Source organism: Pseudophryne corroboree, chromosome 1 (assembly GCF_028390025.1).
Source record: "Pseudophryne corroboree isolate aPseCor3 chromosome 1, aPseCor3.hap2, whole genome shotgun sequence".
In the NCBI taxonomy this organism is placed as follows: domain Eukaryota; kingdom Metazoa; phylum Chordata; class Amphibia; order Anura; family Myobatrachidae; genus Pseudophryne; species Pseudophryne corroboree.
The window spans coordinates 321,121,591-321,143,757 of record NC_086444.1 but is presented as its reverse complement, the minus strand read 5'-3'; the positions used below and the strand labels follow the sequence as shown (position 1 = coordinate 321,143,757).

Sequence of the window (22,167 nt, the reverse complement as noted above, 5' to 3'; positions counted from 1 at the left end):
AAGCCACTGGAGTTATGTACAGGAACACTTCACGGCAGGACACGGGATCAGACACAGGAATCGACACAGGGACTGACACAGGAATCGACACAGGAAGCAGTTCGACAGACACTGCTACACAGGAGCTCAGGAATTGGCAGGAACAAGCTCAGAACTCAAGCAGACTAGAAACCAAGAAATATCACCAGCGTCTGTGAATTGCAGTCAGCCAGCATATAACAGAGAGGCCTAATTAATAATTTCATGCAGCTGCCCTGTTGCATGACTCCAAACTGACAAGATGCAATTAGCAGCCAGGTGAGGCTGAACACATGGGAACAAGCTGCAATTACACAGACTCACCAGCGGCAGCAGACAAGAGTATTCTAAAACAGAGCAATGGGAAATCCTGGCATGCAAGACAACTTTATAAACATAAAATAGGAATGAACCATTACCTGTGGTTCATAACAGTATCCCCTCCTTAAGGGTGAGCTCCGAGCACCCCATGACACCCACGGGGAACATGAGCAGAAGTATAACATAAAACACATAACCAAAATGCAAAAATGGAAATGAGCCACAGCCGTGGCTCATAACATTACCCCCCCCTTGAGGAGGGGTCAAAGGACCCCAAAATACAGACTATCCAAAACAAGGGATACACAAAAAAACCTGACACACTGGTCTAACAGACACTAAAACAGAAACAAGCTGCAACCACAGCTTGTAACAGTGCCCTCCCCCTGACGGTGGCCACAGGACACCAGATAAGGAAAAAAAAAATCTTTATTTTTTTTATTTTTTTTATATCAAGGCAAGAGTCAAAAATTATTTATTTTTCTTCTTCTTCTTTTTACAAAGCTCTTTAGGTCTGACCAAGGTAATTCCCCAAACATTGTCTGAACTGATGGTACCACCCAGCAAGGCTGCGTTCAAATCAGAGACAGGTTTCTTACCCTTGGGAGCTGAACTTTCTGGCAAAGTACTATTATTAGAAGAAGAAGTCAGAAAAGCACATCCTGCAGTCAAAACAACGGGCTGGGACTCTTGTGCCGAGTTTACAGTATTTGGTGGACTCTCAGCAGACAAGACGGGTGACTTAGAGGAACCTGAACCAATTTCTTTGTAACCATATCTTCTAATAATTGCATCACTGAATGCTGGGGGATCCTGAAGAATGGGATCTTCAGCTTTCATTAGGCTGGTCGCCCACTTAAAAGGCTCTCCTCTAAAAGAATAAATCAGATAAAGCACAATGTTCTCTGAAGTGATGCCCAGAAATGGTCTAGACAACATAATAATGTAATAGTGTTTGTAAAGCGCCAGAAATTGGGCTAAGTCCCCATCAAAGATTATGGATGTTGAGATATCAGAGTCAGGATCTGTTTCCTTCCCATCTGACTGACTGGAGTGCTTTGCTAGGACCTGGTCACTATTGACCTTACTCGAGGCTGAGACTCTCTGAACCCCACCCGGGGCAGTGACTTTCTGAACCCCACCCGGGGCAGTGACTTTCTGAACCCCACCGGGGCAGTGACTTTCTGAACCCCACCAGGGGCAGTGACTTTCTGAACCCCACCCGGGGCAGCGACTTTCTGAACCCCACCCGGGGCAGTGGCCTCCGGGAACCCCGCTGGGGCAGTGGACTCCGGGAACCCCACTGGGGCAGTGGCCTCCGGGATCCCCGCTGGGGCAGTGGCCTCCGGGAACCCCGCTGGGGCCAGCACCTCGGATTCTTTTACTGGGACCGAGCCGTCGGCCTCCCCCACTGGGACCGAGCCATCGGCCTCCCTCTCTGAGTCTATAATTATCGAAACTTCTTCCGGGACTATGACTCCCGGGACTTTTGCTGAAGCTATAACCTTCAGCACCTCCACTAATGCTACGCCTCTTAAGTTCTTTCCTGGGGAAGCGACCTCTAGACCCTTCTTAGAGGCTGCGTCTCTCAAGACCCCACTTGAGGATATTACTTCAAATATCCCTTCTGGGGTTTTGCTTCTCGAGTTCCCTTCTAGAACTATGGTTTTAGATACCCTTTCTGGGGTTGCGCTTTTCAAGTCCCTACCTGGGGTAACAGCTTCTGAGACCCCTTCTGGTATGGACACCTGAACTATAATATTTGATGTCCCTCTATAAGCTAGGGCATCGGGTACCGCTCCAGCACTCTGGGCATCGGGTACCGCTCCAGCACTCTGGGCATCGGGTACCGCTCCAGCACTCTGGGCATCGGGTACCACTCCAGGATCCTGGGCAACGGGCACCACTCCAGGACCCTGGGCAACGGGCACCACTCCAGGACCCTGGGCAACGGGCACCACTCCAGGACCCTGGGCAATGGGCACCACTCCAGGACCCTGGGCAACAGGCACCACTCCAGGACCCTGGGCAATGGGCACCACTCCAGGACCCTGGGCAACGGGCACCACTCCAGGGGCTTGCAACTCTGCTTCAACAGGAACCTCAAGAGAGGAGAGAAATATTCTCTTTTGATTCCTGAATCTATAATGGGGCTCCCTTGCCCAAGGACCCCAATTATAGGACAGAGAGCTTTTTAGTGTGGGTTGTGTGACAAGTACCTCAGCCACAGTAGAGACAGGAGTAGGTCTTGTATCCTGACTCAACTTGGCCAGAGGGCAAGACTCACCACCACACTTTGGCTTGCGCAACTCACAGGTCTGCAGATAGTGGCCTAAACCCCCACAATATAGGCATAAGTTTAAGTTTCTGCGACGCAGACGCTCCTCTTCTGAGAGCCTGGGCCGCAGAAAACTTTTAAACCTTTTCTCTTCAATTAAACCAGAGGATTCTCTTGTCACCATACTGTGAACAAGAGTCTCTTTAGAGATAGATGTACTCTCAACGACTTCTGGCAAGATGAGCAAGATTTTAGTCAGAAGGTTTTGCAGTTGCTTTAGGGATTGCTGCAAAACTTCTAGTCTCTCTGGTCTCAAAGCACTGAAAACAGAGTTCAGGGCTGCGAGAGATGCCTGCAGGGCTTGCATAGTAGACATAGGAGGATTTAAAACTAGACAAGACAAGACAAGGCAGGACTAGACAAGGCAGGACTAGACAAGGCAGGACTAGACAAGGCAGGACTAAATTTTTGCTAAACAAAACAAGACTTTTTTTTTCTTTCTAAACACCGGACTGGATTCTAAACACCGGACTGGATTCTAAACACCGGACTCTAGACAAGACTGGATTCTAAACACCGGAATGGATTCTGCACACTGAATTCTAGACAGGACTGGATTCTAGACTAGACACTGGACTGGGCCAAAAAAGAAAAAAAGTTTTATTTCTTTTTTGTGGTATGGCTGGTGATAATGTTATGATTCCAGCACTCTGGTCTGAGGAGATCTTATTGCAAGGACCGGAGCACTGGAACGTAATGCTGGGAAAGGGGCATGGAAAGGGAATAGCCCCTGGCGCCCTATCTCCATTGTCTCGCCCGTGCTGTCAGTACACTCTTGCGAGACTATGGTTGCTTGAGCCCATGGCAGCCGCGTTTGAAGGGCGGATTACGTCTGCCCAACTTCGATGCCCCCTCAGGTCTTAATGAGAGACAAAGAGTGTACCGAGACAGGGTGATAACAAGGGGCCCTCTAACTGAAACAACCAAAGCCAGGGGCTACTAACTAGCCTAAAACTAAATGTATGTTGGGCTTGCCGCCAAAGGAAAAGAACAACAAAGGAAATGCTGACCACACGCCGACACAATACTCTTGTGTCCCGGCGGTGACAGCATAAGCAGAACCCTCTGCAAAACACCAGTGACAGAAATAATAACGGAAAACAGCGGCCTAGGCCGACGGACGCGGCAGAGCCGCTACTCACGGAACCGGTACGAATACTGGCAAACGGACAGGAACTCCCAATGCTGCTGACACAGACTCTCAGAACTGGAGGACAGGCAGAATCCCAAACGACAGACCGGTGGACACCAAGAAGCCAGAAACTCGACCAGGCATAGGCAAAGCCACTGGACTTCTGTACAGGAACACTTCACGGCAGGACACGGGATCAGACACAGGAATCGACACAGGGACTGACACAGGAATCGACACAGGAAGCAGTTCGACAGACACTGCTACACAGGAGCTCAGGAATTGGCAGGAACAAGCTCAGAACTCAAGCAGACTAGAAACCAAGAAATATCACCAGCGTCTGTGAATTGCAGTCAGCCAGCATATAACAGAGAGGCCTAATTAATAATTTCATGCAGCTGCCATGTTGCATGACTCCAAACTGACAAGATGCAATTAGCAGCCAGGTGAGGCTGAACACATGGGAACAAGCTGCAATTACACAGACTCAGCAGCGGCAGCAGACAAGAGTATTCTAAAACAGAGCAACAGGAAATCCTGGCATGCAAGACAACTTTATAAACATAAAATAGGAATGAACCACTACCTGTGGTTCATAACAGTATCCCCTCCTTAAGGGTGAGCTCCGAGCACCCCATGACACCCACGGGGAACATGAGCAGAAGTATAACATAAAACACATAACCAAAATGAAAAAATGGAAATGAGTCACAGCCGTGGCTCATAACAAATAGACAATGAAGCTTCATAATTATAGAAAAATAAAAGCAATTATTAATGTCTTCTGTAAATAGAAATAAAAGATAAAGACCCAATGCATAATTGGCACATATAATTATAGGTAAACTCAGCATGAGGCAAATATTCTCCTAAACACAATTGATTCTCTGATGTATACTACTTTATATAATGTTCCAAAATTTGGTTGACATTGTCTGCCTGTTGGATGGAAACTGAAGAAAACTGTAGCATCTGGTATCAAACTGATTGCAATACACTTTCTAGAATTTGGAGATACCTGTGTCCATCTAACAAAGTCAATATTCCCTGTTAATGCATATAATCTTATAGCATGACTGGTAAATAAATGAGCTAATTCTCAAATTGATGGTTACTGAGAAAAAGGAACAAAATGAGCCATTTTACTGAAATGGTCACACCATAACCTAAATCATAGAAATACCTATAAACTCTGGCAAATTAACTGTAAAATCCTGGAAAATCTCAGTCCATGTATTATCAGGCATGGATAAGAAAATGATAGTTTGGGCAAATACTGTAAGATTGTGACCTAGCACATGATGCACAAGAATCAACATGGATTTGGCATCTTGTGAAATTTAGACAACAAAATGATCTATCAATGATTTCAATAATTTTTATTATCCATGTAAATCATTACGATTCTTACTATACACATAAGAAAATCACTTTTTTGTGCTGGACTGGCAGCCTTAGTATAGTGGTGAGTATCCCCGCCTGTCACGCGGGAGACCGGGGTTCAATTCCCCGACGGGGAGGCTGCAATTTTTATTTCTAAAATATTCCAATTTAACACAATGAAAATCTAAATGATCAACATGCTATAACATGCATAAAAATCAACAGAAAACTATCCTAAATAAAGTTGTGTACTTTAAAAACAACACACAAATCCATTCAAATAGAATAGCATGTATAGAAAACAAAATGTACCAACTGTAAAAATATACTTCCATAGCTATTTCTTTTATTTCTCCAATATTCCAATTTAGATACTTCGGAAAAAATATATGATAAAAATGGTATGACATGGATAAAAGAATAAAAAATTACCAGAAATGGAATTGTGCAAATCAAAACACACAAATCCGTGGAACTGGAACAGCATATATATACATACAAACAAAATGTACCAACTGGAATAATGTACTTGTGTAACTCTTTCTTGTCTTTATATGGCTATGGAATAAATCAGAAGGATTTGGCATTTTGTGTAGAGTTACACATACTTAATTTTTTTACATGTCTAAATAGAATAGAGGCAGGGAGGTTGGCCCATTGCTGTATGACACCTTTGGAAGGAAAAGTGCATACAATGTCTAGGGCATCACAAAACAATGTCCAGAGTTGTTTTCACATTCCTAGCCTTGAAAAAACACATTGATGTGCCCCATTCTCAATGACAGTATTGGTCATGTGACTTCTGAAGCAATCTTCTTGTAAAGTTTTAGCCTACCTCAATGAGAAAAACAAGATAGGCTGAACGCTATCCATACACTCTGATGTGGGTCCTTAACACCCACATTTAATTTTACAATGTTTAGTAGAACTGATTTTTATTTTTTAACAAGCTTTTCATTTACATACCATTGGCAAGCACCCAAAAATGTTCCTAGGGCAGGATCTAGACCAATTAGAGCATGGGACAACAAGTCCTTTTGCAGCTTTGCTTAAAAAATAAAACTATACAGTTTTCTTTGTATGCTAAATAAATATAGACATGACCTATATGGCGGGTTCTCTTAAATGGGGTACATCTGAAGAAATTGATCCTCCCTGGGCAGATGGTGTCTTCAGTTGGTATTCAATGTTAATATAGGAAATTCTATGGCCTAAAAGATGTGATTGTGCAGAAATATAACCAATTTCATCGTCGTACAACAGAGGTTAAACCAGTGTTGTACCCCCTGTGTGTCACCTCCTATCCCATATATCTGCCAGCCTCATGCTCCCTGTGTCCACGTCACATGCATCCTGTAATACTTCTGCCTTGTGACCCCTATGTCACCTCCTGCACCCTGTGATTTTACAGCCAAGTGCCCACCTCTGTCATTCCAGACTTGTGCCCCAGGTAACCTCCTGGCCCCTCTTTCTTTCCAGCAACATGCCCCATGTCACTCATGCCTCATTTTCTCTGTGACCCCTCAATCCTCCTTTCCCCATGTCCATTTCAGTCTTGTGCTCCCTGTGTTCCCTCTGCACATGCTTCCTGTGTCATTCAAGCCTTATATCCCCTGAGTCACATCCTGCCCCCATGTGTTTCCAGCCACATGCCTCTTGTCAATCCAGCCACCTTTCCACTGTGTCCCATCCAGTCTCCTACTCACTGTGTCCCCGCAAGCCCCATGCTTCCTGTGTCCCCTCCAGTCACACCCTATCCTGTGTTATGCCAGCCTTGTGCTCCTTGTCACCTCCTGCCCCCTGTGTCTTTCTGGCCACATGCAACCTGTCAATCCAGCATCCTTCTCCCAGGATTTTTCTAAAATCCTGCCTCCTAGGCCACCTTCTTCCCCCTGTGTCTTTCCAGCCACAACATCTGTAGCCTTATCCACCCATGTGTCTATCCAGTAATCTCATTCCCCTGCATTTCTCCAACTGCTTCATCCCCCTGTCTGTCTCCAGCAGCCTCATCACTCCCTTGTGTAAAAACAGCAAACTCATCATGCCATCTTTGGCTCAACAGCAGCCTTATCCCCATTGTGGTTCTGCAGCAGACTCAGTCCACCCCTAATGCCTCTACATTTCTACAGCAGGCCTCTTCCCCTTCCCTATGTCTATCTGTCTTCAGTTCCCCATCACTCCAGCTTCCCTATACCACTCCAGTTCTCTTCCACCTGTAACTCCAGATCCTTCATGTCAATCTAGTCTCCAACATCTCACTCCAGCTCCAGCCCCTCCGCTGTCCCACTCCAGCCCCCATGTGCCAATCCAGCTCTCCTGTGTCACTCTGGTTCCCCACCATCTTGTCACTGCAGCACGCATTGTGTCACTCCAGCCCCTGCTTGCCACAAACCTACCTTCTTGGGCTTCTGCCTGCAGTGCCATGCCTCTTCTCTGTGTGGCTTTTCTGTTCTGCTCAGTCTGCTGCCCTCCAATGCTGTGAGTGACATTAAAATGTCATGCATGTTTTCTCACCAGGTGACAAGAAGATATGCCATCATATTCTATGTTCCTAACTTTATATGTTTTTATGATTCCTTCTCCTCTTAGTGCCTGTGGCCTGGTGATTTCTACAGCAAAGCAGGCACCAGACCCCCTTATTGCTGGGCCTGGGAGGTGGAACCATGCATAAGGCTGAGATGCCGATTTGATTGCATCTGCACCCTTCCAGGTTACAGCAGTCTGGGCAATGGCCCTGTCAGCCCACCTCTTTAGTCGCTCCTGAATATTCCTCAGGACTATATCAGCTATAAAGGCTTTAGAGCTAGCCTTTGTCTCTTATATAATAGATTAAAGACATTCAACAAATTTTTAAGCAAATTTTTATTATCTACTTTTTCAGAGGGGTTATGGGTTTTGCTATATTTATGTTGGCTTTCTAAAAGCTCTTGATTACCTAAATAGACAATGAAGCTTCATAATTATAGAAAAATAACAGCAATTATTAATGTCTTCTGTAAATAGAAATAAAAGATAAAGACCCAATGCATAATTGGCACATGTAATTATAGGTAAACTCAGCATGAGGCAAATATTATCCTAAACAGAATTGATTCTCTGATGTATACTACTTTATATAATGTTCCAAAATTTGGTTGACATTGTCTGCCTGTTGGATGGAAACGGAAGAAAACTGTAGCATCTGGTATCAAACTGATTGCAATACACTTTCTAGAATTTGGAGATACCTGTGTCCATCTAACAAAGTCAATATTCCCTGTTAATCCATATAATCTTATAGCATGACTGGTAAATAAATGAGCTAATTCTCAAATTGATGGTTACTGAGAAAAAGGAACAAAATGAGCCATTTTACTGAAATGGTCACACCATAACCTAAATCATAGAAATACCTATAAACTCTGGCAAATTAACTGTAAAATCCTGGAAAATCTCAGTCCATGTATTATCAGGCATGGATAAGAAAATGATAGTTTGGGCAAATTCTGTAAGATTGTGACCTAGCACATGATGCACAAGAATCAACATGGATTTGGCATCTTGTGAAATTTAGACCAACAAAATGATCTATCAATGATTTCAATAATTTTTATTATCCATGTAAATCATTACGATTCTTACTATACACATAAGAAAATCACTCTTTTGTGCTGGACTGGCAGCCTTTTCACACAGCTGATCCTCGTTAGTATAGTGGTGAGTATCCCCGCCTGTCACGCGGGAGACCGGGGTTCAGTTCCCCGACGGGGAGGCTGCAATTTTATTTCTCCAATATTCCAATTTAACACAATGAAAAACTAAATGATCAACATGTTATAACATGCATAAAAATCAACAGAAAACTATCCTAAATAAAGTTGTGTACTTTAAAAACAACACACAAATCCATTCAAATAGAATAGCATGTATAGAAAACAAAATGTACCAACTGTAATAATATACTTCTATAGCTATTTCTTTTATTTCTCCAATATTCCAATTTAGATACTTCAGAAAAAAATAAGAATTTACTCACCGGTAATTCTATTTCTCGTAGTCCGTAGTGGATGCTGGGCACTCCGTAAGGACCATGGGGAATAGCGGGCTCCGAAGGAGGCTGGGCACTCTAGAAAGATCTTAGACTACCTGGTGTGCACTGGCTCCTCCCACTATGACCCTCCTCCAAGCCTCAGTTAGGTACTGTGCCCGGACGAGCGTACACAATAAGGAAGGATTTTGAATCCCGGGTAAGACTCATACCAGCCACACCAATCACACCGTACAACTCGTGATATGAAACACAGTTAACAGTATGAAACAATAGAGCCTCTCAACAGATGGCTCAACAATAACCCGATTTAGTTAACAATAACTATGTACAAGTATTGCAGATAAACCGCACTTGGGATGGGCGCCCAGCATCCACTACGGACTACGAGAAATAGAATTACCGGTGAGTAAATTCTTATTTTCTCTAACGTCCTAGTGGATGCTGGGAACTCCGTAAGGACCATGGGGATTATACCAAAGCTCCCAAACGGGCGGGAGAGTGCGGATGACTCTGCAGCACTGAATGAGAGAACTCCAGGTCCTCCTCAGCCAGGGTATCAAATTTGTAGAATTTTGCAAACGTGTTTGCCCCTGACCAAGTAGCTGCTCGGCAAAGTTGTAAAGCCGAGACCCCTCGGGCAGCCGCCCAAGATGAGCCCACCTTCCTTGTGGAATGGGCATTGACAGATTTTGGCTGTGGCAGGCCTGCCACAGTATGTGCAAGCTGAATTGTACTACAAATCCAACGAGCAATAGTCTGCTTAGAAGCAGGAGCACCCAGCTTGTTAGGTGCATATAGGATAAACAGCGAGTCAGATTTTCTGACTCTAGCCATTCTGGAAACATATATTTTCAGTGCCCTGACAACGTCTAGCAACTTGGAGTCCTCCAAGTCCCTAGTAGCCTAGGCACCACAATAGGCTGGTTCAGGTGAAACGCTGACACCACCTTTGGGAGAAACTGGGGACGAGTCCTCAATTCTGCCCTATCCATATGGAAAATCAAATAAGGGCTTTTACAAGACAAAGCCGCCAACTTTGATACTCGCCTGGCAGAAGCCAAGGCCAATAACATAACCACCTTCCACGTGAGATATTTCAGATCCACGGTTTTTAGTGGTTCAAACCAATGTGATTTTAAGAAACTCAACACCACGTTGAGATCCCAAGGTGCCACAGGAGGCACAAACGGGGGCTGACTCTGCAGCACTCCTTTTATAAATGTCTGAACTTCAGGTACTGAAGCTAGTTCTTTTTGAAAGAAAATCGACAGAGCCGAGATCTGTACCTTAATGGAACCCAATTTAAGGCCCATAGTCACTCCTGCTTGCAGGAAATGCAGAAATCGACCTAGTTGAAATTCCTCTGTTGGGGCCCTTTCGGCCTCACACCATGCAACATATTTTCGCCATATGCGGTGATAATGAGTTGCTGTAACCTCTTTCCTGGCTTTAGTAAGCGTAGGAATGACTTCCTCCGGAATGCCCTTTTCCTTCAGGATCCGGCGTTCAACCGCCATGCCGACAAACGCAGCCGCGGTAAGTCTTGGAACAGACAGGGCCCCTGCTGCCGCAGGTCCTGTCTGAGTGGCAGAGGCCATGGGTCCTCTGATATAAATTCTTGAAGTTCTGGGTACCAAGCTCTTCTTGGCCATCCACGAGTATCGTTCTTACTCCTCGCCTTCTTATTATTCTCAGTACCTTTGGTATGAGAGGCAGAGGGGAGAACACATAAACCGACTGGTACACCCACGGTGTTACCAGAGCGTCCATAGCTATCGCCTGAGGGTCCCTTGACCCGGTGCAATATCTTTTATAGCTTTTTGTTGAGGCGGGACGCCATCATGTCCACCTGTGGCCTTTCCCAATGGTGTACAATCCTATTGACAGACTTCTGGAGGAAGTCCCCATTCTCCCGGGTGGAGGTCGTGTCTGTTGAGAAGATCTGCTTCCCAGTTGTCCACTCCGGGAATGAACACTGCTGACAGTGCTAACACATGATTTTCCGCCTATCGGAGAATCCTTGTGGCTTCTGCCATCGCCATCCTGCTTCTTGTGCCGCCCTGTTGGTTTACATGGGCGACTGCCGTGATGTTGTCTGATTGGATCAGTACCGGCTGGTTTTGAAGCAGAGGCCTTGCCGGCCTCAGGGCATTGTAAATGGCCCTCAGGTCCAGAATATTTATGTGTAGGGAAATAACCTGACTTGACCAAAGTCCCTGGAAATTTCTTCCCTGTGTGACTGCCTCCCAGCCTCAAAGGCTGGAATCCATGGTCACTAGGACCTAGTCCTGTATGCCGAACCTGCGGCCCTCTTGAAGATGGGCACTCTGCAGCCACCACAGTAGAGATACCCTGGTCCTTGGAGACAGGGTTATCAGCCTATGCATCGGAAGATGCGATCCGGACCACTTGTCCAACAGGTCCCTCTGAAAAGTTCTTGTATGGAACCTGCCTAATGGGATTGCTTCGTAGGAAGCTACCATTTTTCCCAGGACTCGCGTGCAATGATGCACCGCTACCTATTTTGGCTTCAGAAGGTCTCTGACTAGAGATGACAACTCCTTGGCTTTCTCCTCCGGGAGAAACACTATTTCTGGTTTATGCCCAGAACCATCCCCAGGAACAGTAGACGTGTCATAGGAACCAGCTGTGACTTTGGACTGTTTAGAATCCAACCATGCTGTTGTAGCACTTTCCAAAATAGTGCTACCCCGACTACCAACTGCTCCTTGGACCTCGCCCTTATAACGAGATTGTCCAAGTACGGGATAATTACAACTCCCTTTTTTTGAAGGAGTATCAACATTTCGGCCATTACCTTGATAAAACACCCTCGGTGCCATGTACAGTCCAAACGGCAGTGTCTGGACTTGGTAATGGTAATCCTGTACCACAAATCTGAGGTACTCCTGGCGAGGATGGTAAATGGGGACATGCAGGTAAGCATCCTTGATGTCCCAGGATACCATGTAATCCCCCTCGTCCAGGCTTGGAATAACCGCCCTGAGCGATTCCATCTTGAACTTGAATTTTTGTGTTCAAGGATTTTAAATATAAAATGGGTCACACCGAACCATGCGGTTTCGGTACCCCAACCCGTGTGGAATAGTAACCCCGTCCTTGTTGAAGTAGGGGCACCTTGAGTATTACCTGCTGGGAATACCGCTTATTAATTGCCTCTAGCACAGCCTCCCTGCCTGAGGGAGTTGTCAGCAAGGCATATTTTAGGAAACGGCTGGGGGGAGACATCTCGAATTCCAGCTTGTACCCCTGAAATACTACTTGAAAGAAACAGGGATCCACCTGTGAGCGAGCCCACTAATTGCTGAAATTTTTTAGACGGCCCCCCACCGTACCTGGCTACACCTGTGGAGCACCCGCGTCATGGTGTGGCCTCACAGGAGGCGGGGGAAGAATCTTGATTCTGGGAACAGGCTGACTGGTGCAGCTTTTTTCCCTCTACCCTTGTCTCTGTACAGAAAGGAAGCGCCATTTGACCCGCTTGCTTTTCTGAAGCCGAAAGGACTGTACCTTTGTCTGTGAGGAAACCTGAGGTAAAATTATTTCTTCCCAGCAGTTGCTGTGGATACGAGGTCCCAGAGACCATCCCCAAATAATTCCTCACCCTTATAAGGCTCTCTATGCGCTTTTTAAGTCAGCATCACCTGTCCAGTGACAGGTCTCTAATACCCTCCTGACAGAATGGACATTACATTTATTTTGGATGCCAGCCGGCAAAATATCCCTCTGTGCATCCCCCATATATAAGACGACGTCTTTAATATGTTTTTATGTTTGCCAACTAGTATCCCTGTTTTACAGGGTCACCGACCACGCTGCAGCAGCACTATCTGCAGGTCTCAGTCTAGTACCTGAGTGTGTAAATACAGACTTCAGGATAGCCTCCTGTTTTTTATCAACAGGTACCTATTAAAGTGGCCGTATCCTAAGACGGCAGTGCCACCTTTTTTGACAAACGTGTGAGCGCCTTATCCACCCTAGGGGATATCTCCCAGCGTAACTTATCCACCTGGCGGGAAAGGGTACGCCATCAGTAACTTTTTATAAATTACCAGTTTCTTAACGGGGGAACCCACGCTTTCACACACTTCATTTATTCATCTGATGGGGGAACAAAACACTGCCTGTTTTTTCTCCCCAAACCTAAAACCCATTTTTAGAGGTGCTTGGGTTAAAGTCAGAAATGTATAACACATTTTTTATTGCCGGGATCACGTCACGGATGTTCCTAGTGGATTGTGTATATGTCTCCACCTTGTCGACACTGGAGTCAGACTCCGTGTCGACATCTGTGTCTGCCATCTGAGAGAGCGGGCGTTTTTGAGCCCCTGATGGCCTTTGAGACGCCTGGGCAAGCGCGGGCTGCGAAGCCGGCTGTCCCACAGCTGTTACGTCATCCACCCTTTTATGTAAGGAGTTGACACTGTCGGTTAATACCTTTCACCTATCCATCCACTCTGGTGTCGGCCCCACAGGGGGCGACATCACATATATCGGCCTCTGTTCTGTCACCATATAAGCCTCCTCATTCAACATGTCGACACAGCCGTACCGACACACCGCAGACACACAGGGAATGCTCTAAACGAGGACAGGACCCACAAAAGCCCTTTGGGGGGACAGAGTAAGAGTATGCCAGCACACACCAGAGCGCTATATATATACAGGGACTAACTGAGTTATGTCCCTAATAGCTGCTTTTTATATAATATACTGTATACAGTGCCAATTTTAATGCCCCCCCTCTCTTTTCCCTCTTACTGTACTGTAGAATTGCAGGGAAGAGCCAGGGAGCTTCCTTCCAGCCGAGCTGTGAGGGAAAAATGGCGCCAGTGTGCTGAGGAGATAGGCTCCGCCCCTTTTTCGCGGCCTATTCTCCCGTTTTTTATGGAATTCTGGCAGGGGTATTTACCTCATATATAGCCCCTGGGGCCATATATTGAGGTATTTTAGCCAGCCAAGGTGTTTTTATTGCTGCCTCAGGGCGCCCCCCCCCAGCGCCCTGCACCCTCAGCGACCGGAGTGTGAAGTGTGTGAGAGGAGCAATGGCGCACAGCTGCAGTGCTGTGCGCTACCTTGGTGAAGACAGAGTCTTCATGCCGCCGATTTTCCGGACCATCTTCTTGCTTCTGGCTCTGTAAGGGGGACGGCGGCGCGGCTCCGGGACCGAACATCAAGGCTGGGCCTGCGGTCGATCCCTCTGGAGCTAATGGTGTCCAGTAGCCTAAGAAGCCCAATCCGGCTGCAAGCAGGCGATTTCGCTTCTTCTCCCCTTAGTCCCTCGCTGCAGTGAGCCTGTTGCCAGCAGGTCTCACTGAAAATAACAAATTCTAAGACTATAACTTTCTAAGAGCTCAGGAGAGCCCCTAGTGTGCATCCAACCTCGGCCGGGCACGAAATCTAACTGAGGCTTGGAGGAGGGTCATAGTGGGAGGAGCCAGTGCACACCAGGTAGTCTAAGATCTTTCTAGAGTGCCCAGCCTCCTTCGGAGCCCGCTATTCCCCATGGTCCTTACGGAGTTCCCAGCATCCACTAGGACGTTAGAGAAATATATGATAAAAATGGTATGACATGGATAAAAGAATAAAAAATTACCAGAAATGGAATTGTGCAAATCAAAACACACAAATCCGTGGAACTGGAACAGCATATATATACATACAAACAAAATGTACCAACTGGAATAATGTACTTGTGTAACTCTTTCTTGTCTATATATGGCTATGGAATAAATCAGAAGGATTTGGCATTTTGTGTAGAGCAGGGCCGGTTCTTGCCCTTGCGGCGCCCCGGGCAAAAGTTAGGGGCGTGGCTTAACATGGGGGCGTGGTCAGTCACGCCCCCCATTTGTAGCGCCGCTGGAAAAAAAAAAAAAAGTATACTTACTGTACCCCGCTCCTGTTTCCAGGCCCTGCAGACCGGCGCCGCTCTTCTCCTCGGATCAATGGGAGAGACGTCAGTCATGACGTCTCTCCCATAGCACAGCATAGGCACTAGAGGTCAATTATGACCCCTAGCGTCTATGCCACAATGCTGTGCGGTGCGCGATGACGTCATCGCGCACCGCACACCAAAGGTCCTCTCCATGAAGGGAAACTAGACGCTTAGCGTCTGATTCCCTTCAGAGCGGGGGAGGACCAGCGCTACGAAGGGAAACCAGACGCGTAGCGTCTGGTTCCCTTCTCACAGCGGGAGGGGGGGCACAGCGGGGGGACACTGCTGGGGCACACACTGACAGTGGAGGATCTTGCCATGGTGCAGCGCCCTCCGGATGGCGCCGGCGCCCTCCGGAAGGCGGCGCCCCGGGCAAAAGTCCTGCTTGCCCGTGGCAAGATCCGCCACTGGTGTAGAGTTACACATACTTAATTTTTTTTCCATGTCTAAATAGAATAGAGGCAGGGAGGTTGGCCCATTGCTGTATGACACCTTTGGAAGGAAAAGTGCATACAATGTCTAGGGCATCACAAAACAATGTCCAGAGTTGTTTTGACATTCCTAGCCTTGAAAAAACACATTGATGTGCCCCATTCTCAATGACAGTATTGTTCATGTGACTTCTGAAGCAATCTTCTTGTAAAGTTTTAGCCTACCTCAATGAGAAAAACAAGATAGGCTGAACGCTATGCATACACTCTGATGTGGGTCCTTAACACCCACATTTAATTTTACAATGTTTAGTAGAATTGATTTTTATTTTTTAACAAGCTTTTCATTTACATACTATTGGCAAGCACCCAAAAATGTTCCTAGGGCAGGATCTAGACCAATTAGAGCATGGGACAACAAGTCCTTTTGCAGCTTTGCTTAAAAAATAAAACTATACAGTTTTCTTTGTATACTAAATAAATATAGACATGACCTATATAGCGGGTTCTCTTAAATGGGGTACATCTGAAGAAATTGATCCTCCCTGGGCAGATGGTGTCTTCAGTTGGTATTCAATGTTAATATAGGAAATTCTATGGCCTAAAAGATGTGATTGTGCATAAATATAACCAATTTCATCGTCATACAACAGAGGTTTAACCAGTGTTGTACCCCCTGTGTGTCACCTCCTACCCCATATATCTGCCAGCCTCATGCTCCCTGTGTCCACGTCACATGCATCCTGTAATACTTCTGCCTTGTGACCCCTATGTCACCTCCTGCACCCTGTGATTTTACAGCCAAGTGCCCACCTCTGTCATTCCAGACTTGTGCCCCAGGTAACCTCCTGGCCCCTCTTTCTTTCCAGCAACATGCCCCATGTCACTCATGCCTCATTTTCTCTGTGACCCCTCAATCCTCCTTTCCCCATGTCCATTTCAGTCTTGTGCTCCCTGTGTTCCCTCTGCACATGCTTCCTGTGTCATTCAAGCCTTATGTCCCCTGAGTCACATCCTGCCCCCATGTGTTTCCAGCCACATGCCTCTTGTCAATCCAGCCACCTTTCCACTGTGTCCCATCCAGTCTCCTACTCACTGTGTCCCCTCAAGCCCCATGCTTCCTGTGTCCCCTCCAGTCACACCCTATCATGTGTTATGCCAGCCTTGTGCTCCTTGTCACCTCCTGCCCCCTGTGTCTTTCTGGCCACATGCAACCTGTCAATCCAGCATCCTGCTCCCAGGATTTTTCTAAAATCCTGCCTCCTAGGCCACCTTCTTCCCCCTGTGTCTTTCCAGCCACAACATCTGTAGCCTTATCCACCCATGTGTCTATCCAGTAATCTCATTCCCCTGCATTTCTCCAACTGCTTCATCCCCCTGTCTGTCTCCAGCAGCCTCATCACTCCCTTGTGTAAAAACAGCAAACTCATCATGCCATTTTTGGCTCAACAGCAGCCTTATCCCCATTGTGGTTCTGCAGCAGACTCAGTCCACCCCTAATGCCTCTACATTTCTACAGCAGGCCTCTTCCCCTTCCCTATGTCTATCTGTCTTCAGTTCCCCATCACTCCAGCTTCCCTATACCACTCCAGTTCTCTTCCACCTGTAACTCCAGATCCTTCATGTCAATCTAGTCTCCAACATCTCACTCCAGCTCCAGCCCCTCCGCTGTCCCACTCCAGCCCCCATGTGCCAATCCAGCTCTCCTGTGTCACTCTGGTTCCCCACCATCTTGTCACTGCAGCACGCATTGTGTCACTCCAGCCCCAGCTTGCCACAAACCTACCTTCTTGGGCTTCTGCCTGCAGTGCCATGCCTCTTCTCTGTGTGGCTTTTCTGTTCTGCTCAGTCTGCTGCCCTCCAATGCTGTGAGTGACATTAAAATGTTATGCATGTTTTCTCACCAAGTGACAAGAAGATATGCCATCATATTCTATGTTCCTAACTTTATATGTTTTTATGATTCCTTTTCCTCTTAGTGCCTGTGGCCTGGTGATTTCTACAGCAAAGCAGGCACCAGACCCCCTTATTGCTGGGCCTGGGAGGTGGAACCATGCATAAGGCTGAGATGCCGATTTGATTGCATCTGCACCCTTCCAGGTTACAGCAGTCTGGGCAATGGCCCTGTCAGCCCACCTCTTTAGTCGCTCCTGAATATTCCTCAGGACTATATCAGCTATAAAGGCTTTAGAGCTAGCCTTTGTCTCTAATATAATAGATTAAAGACATTCAACAAATTTTTAAGCAAATTTTTATTATCTACTTTTTCAGAGGGGTTATGGGTTTTGCTATATTTATGTTGGCTTTCTAAAAGCTCTTGATTACCTAAATAGACAATGAAGCTTCATAATTATAGAAAAATAACAGCAATTATTAATGTCTTCTGTAAATAGAAATAAAAGATAAAGACCCAATGCATAATTGGCACATGTAATTATAGGTAAACTCAGCATGAGGCAAATATTATCCTAAACAGAATTGATTCTCTGATGTATACTACTTTATATAATGTTCCAAAATTTGGTTGACATTGTCTGCCTGTTGGATGGAAACGGAAGAAAACTGTAGCATCTGGTATCAAACTGATTGCAATACACTTTCTAGAATTTGGAGATACCTGTGTCCATCTAACAAAGTCAATATTCCCTGTTAATCCATATAATCTTATAGCATGACTGGTAAATAAATGAGCTAATTCTCAAATTGATGGTTACTGAGAAAAAGGAACAAAATGAGCCATTTTACTGAAATGGTCACACCATAACCTAAATCATAGAAATACCTATAAACTCTGGCAAATTAACTGTAAAATCCTGGAAAATCTCAGTCCATGTATTATCAGGCATGGATAAGAAAATGATAGTTTGGGCAAATTCTGTAAGATTGTGACCTAGCACATGATGCACAAGAATCAACATGGATTTGGCATCTTGTGAAATTTAGACCAACAAAATGATCTATCAATGATTTCAATAATTTTTATTATCCATGTAAATCATTACGATTCTTACTATACACATAAGAAAATCACTCTTTTGTGCTGGACTGGCAGCCTTTTCACACAGCTGATCCTCGTTAGTATAGTGGTGAGTATCCCCGCCTGTCACGCGGGAGACCGGGGTTCAATTCCCCGACGGGGAGGCTGCAATTTTTATTTCTCCAATATTCCAATTTAACACAATGAAAAACTAAATGATCAACATGTTATAACATGCATAAAAATCAACAGAAAACTATCCTAAATAAAGTTGTGTACTTTAAAAACAACACACAAATCCATTCAAATAGAATAGCATGTATAGAAAACAAAATGTACCAACTGTAATAATATACTTCTATAGCTATTTCTTTTATTTCTCCAATATTCCAATTTAGATACTTCAGAAAAAATATATGATAAAAATGGTATGACATGGATAAAAGAATAAAAAATTACCAGAAATGGAATTGTGCAAATCAAAACACACAAATCCGTGGAACTGGAACAGCATATATATACATACAAACAAAATGTACCAACTGGAATAATGTACTTGTGTAACTCTTTCTTGTCTACATATGGCTATGGAATAAATCAGAAGGATTTGGCATTTTGTGTAGAGCAGGGCCGGTTCTTGCCCTTGCGGCGCCCCGGGCAAAAGTTAGGGGCGTGGCTTAACGTGGGGGCGTGGTCAGTCACGCCCCCCATTTGTAGCGCCGCTGAAAAAAAAAAGTATACTTACTGTACCCCGCTCCTGTTTCCAGGCCCTGCAGACCGGCGCCGCTCTTCTCCTCGGATCAATGGGAGAGACGTCAGTCATGACGTCTCTCCCATAGCACAGCATAGGCACTAGAGGTCAATTATGACCCCTAGCGTCTATGCCACAATGCTGTGCGGTGCGCGATGACGTCATCGCGCACCGCACACCAAAGGTCCTCTCCATGAAGGGAAACTAGATGCTTAGCGTCTGATTCCCTTCAGAGCGGGGGAGGACCAGCGCTACGAAGGGAAACCAGACGCGTAGCGTCTGGTTCCCTTCTCACAGCGGGAGGGGGGGCACAGCGGGGGGACACTGCTGGGGCACACACTGACAGTGGAGGATCTTGCCATGGTGCAGCGCCCTCCGGATGGCGCCGGCGCCCTCCGGAAGGCGGCGCCCCGGGCAAAAGTCCTGCTTGCCCGTGGCAAGATCCGCCACTGGTGTAGAGTTACACATACTTATTTTTTTTTACATGTCTAAATAGAATAGAGGCAGGGAGGTTGGCCCATTGCTGTATGACACCTTTGGAAGGAAAAGTGCATACAATGTCTAGGGCATCACAAAACAATGTCCAGAGTTGTTTTGACATTCCTAGCCTTGAAAAAACACATTGATGTGCCCCATTCTCAATGACAGTATTGTTCATGTGACTTCTGAAGCAATCTTCTTGTAAAGTTTTAGCCTACCTCAATGAGAAAAACAAGATAGGCTGAACGCTATGCATACACTCTGATGTGGGTCCTTAACACCCACATTTAATTTTACAATGTTTAGTAGAATTGATTTTTATTTTTTAACAAGCTTTTCATTTACATACTATTGGCAAGCACCCAAAAATGTTCCTAGGGCAGGATCTAGACCAATTAGAGCATGGGACAACAAGTCCTTTTGCAGCTTTGCTTAAAAAATAAAACTATACAGTTTTCTTTGTATACTAAATAAATATAGACATGACCTATATAGCGGGTTCTCTTAAATGGGGTACATCTGAAGAAATTGATCCTCCCTGGGCAGATGGTGTCTTCAGTTGGTATTCAATGTTAATATAGGAAATTCTATGGCCTAAAAGATGTGATTGTGCAGAAATATAACCAATTTCATCGTCATACAACAGAGGTTTAACCAGTGTTGTACCCCCTGTGTGTCACCTCCTACCCCATATATCTGCCAGCCTCATGCTCCCTGTGTCCACGTCACACACATGCATCCTGTAATACTTCTGCCTTGTGACCCCTATGTCACCTCCTGCACCCTGTGATTTTACAGCCAAGTGCCCACCTCTGTCATTCCAGACTTGTGCCCCAGGTAACCTCCTGGCCCCTCTTTCTTTCCAGCAACATGCCCCATGTCACTCATGCCTCATTTTCTCTGTGACCCCTCAATCCTCCTTTCCCCATGTCCATTTCAGTCTTGTGCTCCCTGTGTTCCCTCTGCACATGCTTCCTGTGTCATTCAAGCCTTATGTCCCCTGAGTCACATCCTGCACCCATGTGTTTCCAGCCACATGCCTCTTGTCAATCCAGCCACCTTTCCACTGTGTCCCATCCAGTCTCCTACTCACTGTGTCCCCGCAAGCCCCATGCTTCCTGTGTCCCCTCCAGTCACACCCTATCCTGTGTTATGCCAGCCTTGTGCTCCTTGTCACCTCCTGCCCCCTGTGTCTTTCTGGCCACATGCAACCTGTCAATCCAGCATCCTGCTCCCAGGAATTTTCTAAAATCCTGCCTCCTAGGCCACCTTCTTCCCCCTGTGTCTTTCCAGCCACAACATCTGTAGCCTTATCCACCCATGTGTCTATCCAGTAATCTCATTCCCCTGCATTTCTCCAACTGCTTCATCCCCCTGTCTGTCTCCAGCAGCCTCATCACTCCCTTGTGTAAAAACAGCAAACTCATCATGCCATCTTTGGCTCAACAGCAGCCTTATCCCCATTGTGGTTCTGCAGCAGACTCAGTCCACCCCTAATGCCTCTACATTTCTACAGCAGGCCTCTTCCTCTTCCCTATGTCTATCTGTCTTCAGTTCCCCATCACTCCAGCTTCCCTATACCACTCCAGTTCTCTTCCACCTGTAACTCCAGATCCTTCATGTCAATCTAGTCTCCAACATCTCACTCCAGCTCCAGCCCCTCCGCTGTCCCACTCCAGCCCCCATGTGCCAATCCAGCTCTCCTGTGTCACTCTGGTTCCCCACCATCTTGTCACTGCAGCACGCATTGTGTCACTCCAGCCCCAGCTTGCCACAAACCTACCTTCTTGGGCTTCTGCCTGCAGTGCCATGCCTCTTCTCTGTGTGGCTTTTCTGTTCTGCTCAGTCTGCTGCCCTCCAATGCTGTGAGTGACATTAAAATGTCATGCATGTTTTCTCACCAGGTGACAAGAAGATATGCCATCATATTCTATGTTCCTAACTTTATATGTTTTTATGATTCCTTTTCCTCTTAGTGCCTGTGGCCTGGTGATTTCTACAGCAAAGCAGGCACCAGACCCCCTTATTGCTGGGCCTGGGAGGTGGAACCATGCATAAGGCTGAGATGCCGATTTGATTGCATCTGCACCCTTCCAGGTTACAGCAGTCTGGGCAATGGCCCTGTCAGCCCACCTCTTTAGTCGCTCCTGAATATTCCTCAGGACTATATCAGCTATAAAGGCTTTAGAGCTAGCCTTTGTCTCTAATATAATAGATTAAAGACATTCAACAAATTTTTAAGCAAATTTTTATTATCTACTTTTTCAGAGGGGTTATGGGTTTTGCTATATTTATGTTGGCTTTCTAAAAGCTCTTGATTACCTAAATAGACAATGAAGCTTCATAATTA

At 45.9% G+C, this 22,167-nt stretch overlaps 1 protein-coding gene and 3 non-coding genes across 4 annotated transcripts in view; all 4 read left to right on the top strand.

Moving 5' to 3' along the window:
- The window catches only part of UBC (ubiquitin C), a 246,704-nt gene that overhangs the window by 23,898 nt on the left and 200,639 nt on the right, over positions 1-22,167 (top strand).
- Positions 5,258-5,335, top strand: TRNAD-GUC (transfer RNA aspartic acid (anticodon GUC)). The gene has a single exon. It is a non-coding gene; the product is annotated as a tRNA-Asp (tRNA).
- Positions 8,872-8,943, top strand: TRNAD-GUC (transfer RNA aspartic acid (anticodon GUC)). The gene has a single exon. It is a non-coding gene; the product is annotated as a tRNA-Asp (tRNA).
- TRNAD-GUC (transfer RNA aspartic acid (anticodon GUC)) lies at positions 18,679-18,750 on the top strand. Its single transcript has one exon. It is a non-coding gene; the product is annotated as a tRNA-Asp (tRNA).